The following is a 3,428-nucleotide window of genomic DNA, read 5'->3' as shown; positions in this document are numbered from 1 at the left end:
ATTCTGATATTTATGAACATTAGTGTTAGGCACTTTTCTATGACTAGGCTTTGTCATATTCCTTCTCTGATTCTCATTGGTTTTCCACTTAGAACCTACTGTATTAATTTTAGAATTTTCCATTCTATTGCTTGTAGAACTACCTATTATGTGACTTTGCCTATTTGATGTTTCTAAAGCTCTGCCTGTTATCAATACCTTTTCTAATGTTAAATCTTTATCTTGCAATAATTTCTTTCTTAGCTCTTCTGATGTGCAATGTGCAATTACCTGATCTATGATAACATTCTCTAACTCTAGAAATTCACATGAAACAGCTAAATTCTTTAGTCTAGTCACAAATGCATCTAAACTTTCATTTTCTTTCTGATAAGCTTGCGCTGAAAACTGGTATCTTTCAAAAAATTTATTGACTTGAGGAGCAAAATATGTGGTAAGAGCCTTAATTGCAGCTTCACTTGTGTCATCTGTAGGCTGCAAAGTCTTAAACACTTCCCGAACTTCCCTACCTGCTGTATGAAGTAATAATGCCTTCTTTTGTGCATCCTTCATGTTCCCTAATGCTTCTAAATAAATCTTAAATTCCTCACACCACTGTTGCCATCGTGTTGCAACAGAATTAGGCTCAGCAGTGACGCTGAAACCTGGTGGCGGTTCGATATTAAAAGGCATTTTGTTTGCTTACCTTGTGGTAGGTTAAGTTGCAGTCACAAGTATACTTCCTACCTACCCAACTTAAAATTTCACCCTTTTGTGTATTTGATGAAATTCCTATTCTGCTGCTGGTAAAATCTTCATTGGGCGATTTTACTCTTGATTTCCAATGTAAGAACGGAACTTCTCTTGTGCTGGCCGTCTTTGTACAAAGGCTCCAATGCTTCTCCCTGCTTGCTTCTCCCTGCTTGTCCGTCGTCCTCACTTCTTCGGTCGCCAAAATATGGTGTTTGTATGATTAGGTAGGAAGTTCTATTAACCATAATAATTACCTGGAACAGAGATGTAATATCATTAGTAATTATTTCTCATGCTGATCCCATCTCGTCGCCAAAATATGGTGTTTGTATGATTAGGTAGGAAGTTCTATTAACCATAATAATTACCTGGAACAGAGATGTAATATCATTAGTAATTATTTCTCATGCTGATCCCATCTCGTCGATATCTGCTTGATGGATAATAATACGTTGGTATTAATAAAATACGTCTTTAATGTATAAAAGACTACATTTTGAACTTCACTTTGTGACAGCTGACTCTCAAGTGTATATGGAGCGTCTTACACAAATCTCACAAACCAAAACATTGCTAAACAAAAGAGCATCGCTCTGAAAAGACTTAAATCCTACTCCAGCATAAATCATAAAGAATCACATCTTATCTGAGGTAACCAACAAATGTTTGAATCCTAATACCAAAACAAATCATTACTCTTATGATCAAAGCATAACATGTCTTATTCATGCAATATGATGCAATGTTGTGCAATACCTGAAACACTTGAAATAACATAGTACATTGTTACAATAATACATAACATACATACACAGCCAATTTGTTATAGATATAATTATCTCATACTTGTAAGTGAAAAGTATAGAGCAAAAATCATCAATGACCTTTCTGCTATAGGGTCAAGAAGAAAGGGTTATGGGATCACAGACTCTTCCTTCCAACCCCCCCCCCCCCCACCCTCTGTGCCTCGAGTGGTTGTACAACTCTCTCTCTCTCTCTCTCTCTCTCTCTCTCTCTCTCTCTCTCTCTCTCTCTCTCTCTCTCTCTCTCTCTCTCTCTCTCTCAAGTGATTGTACAGCATTTTGAAATTAATGTTAAAATATCTGGCAACATTGGTGCCACTCTAGGGCAAAGAGTTGCTGCAAAGATCCTTTGGTAGTGATAATAGTGTCCTCCCACATGTACTGTATTGACAGTGAAGAGGCTTTGTTGTATTTATTCCAAATGAGTTAAAGACTCAAGTTCCCCACAACTGACTTGAAGAAAATTGCCCCTTTATTTGGGTTTCTATAATACCAAAACCTGAAAATTCCTGTGAGCTTTCAATCTCCCCTAGAGGTGAAGCCTACCTTATTGCATGGCCTACACTAGTGATGTAAACTACTTGATTGTGAGGCCAAATCTAAGGACACAATCATGGAGGGTAAGTGTGTAATGTGGTGAACTGTATTTAGTATTTCTGTAATGACTTTGAGCAATGGTGAAGGTAGATGATCTAAACTAAACAATGGCTCTAAGGTTGTGGACCGATTGGTACCTAGAGAACTTAGTCAAGATTAAGCAAGATAAACTAATAGTTGGTAAATCCTTTAATGCATTAAATGGCATAAAGGATCTAGTAGGGGCTTCTAGACTTTGTCTACTTATTCAAGATCTATTAAATGAACGTATGGGAAAACTAACTTTGGAGTTAAGGTAGGGTCCTGTGGGTCTCATATATAAACTCTTATTTAGCACATGGTATGATTCTGGATAAATATAAGTAAATATACATAATAACATAATTAAAAATAACAATTCAAATAGTTCAGAAACATCAAAACGAATCTGATTTTAATCACACTTAATTTAGTAAGAAGAAGAAGAGTTTAGGTGTTTTGTTTACATTGAAAGAAACCTGAAGTCATCTAGTAATGGGAGTCGCTCTGTCACGTGACCTCAGTGAATAGACGCTTTGGATTCTATGACGTCATCAAACCGACGCCTTCCATGTCAGCGTCGTCAACGCCTTAACGGGAGGCAAGATGGTTTCCTTTTATAGCAAATATACGTCAATATAATAGCGAGTTTTAAGACCCTGGAAAGAGTTTTGTTGTCATTAGTCGAAGTTTTATAAAGAGAGAACAGATCTTTGATTGATGGGATGTCAAGAATTAACATAAAAATCGACAAAATAAGGAAAATATTGTGAAATTAACGAATTTTACGATTTCGTCAGTTAAGGAAATGAAGAAATGTGAGGAGATGAAAGGTAAGCAGATGTACCAATATCATTTTATGAACACACATTTGAATGTACAGTAGTCATTTCTTTTAAGTGGTGGCTGTCTCAGGGAAAAGAAGACAACTTTCACTGCCACATTCAGCTTCTAAGAGATAAATCAAGGATGAGACTCCTGTGCAGTAGAACATCCACACCAGTCACTTCACACACCCACACAGAAACCTCCCCAACAGCACATCAAATCCCTACAGAGACAGACACTGCCCCATTATGCAGCTCCATCTTGCAAGGGATCTTTTAGTACTTCCTGCACATCTGTTGTGGGTCCTTCAATCCTTTCCTTAACTCAAGTCCTTCAGTGTCATCTCTCACATCCTTTGATGGGACTCCTCCTCTCATCCTGCCTCTGACAATGGTCAGTAATAATAAACCTGTTGTCAGCACCCATTCTTCCCACATGACCAGACCACTT

The sequence above is a fragment of the Palaemon carinicauda genome, chromosome 25 (assembly GCF_036898095.1).
Source record: "Palaemon carinicauda isolate YSFRI2023 chromosome 25, ASM3689809v2, whole genome shotgun sequence".
Taxonomy (NCBI): Eukaryota; Metazoa; Arthropoda; class Malacostraca; order Decapoda; family Palaemonidae; genus Palaemon; species Palaemon carinicauda.
The sequence above is the reverse complement of the archived record's forward strand: the minus strand, read 5'-3'. Positions refer to the sequence as shown.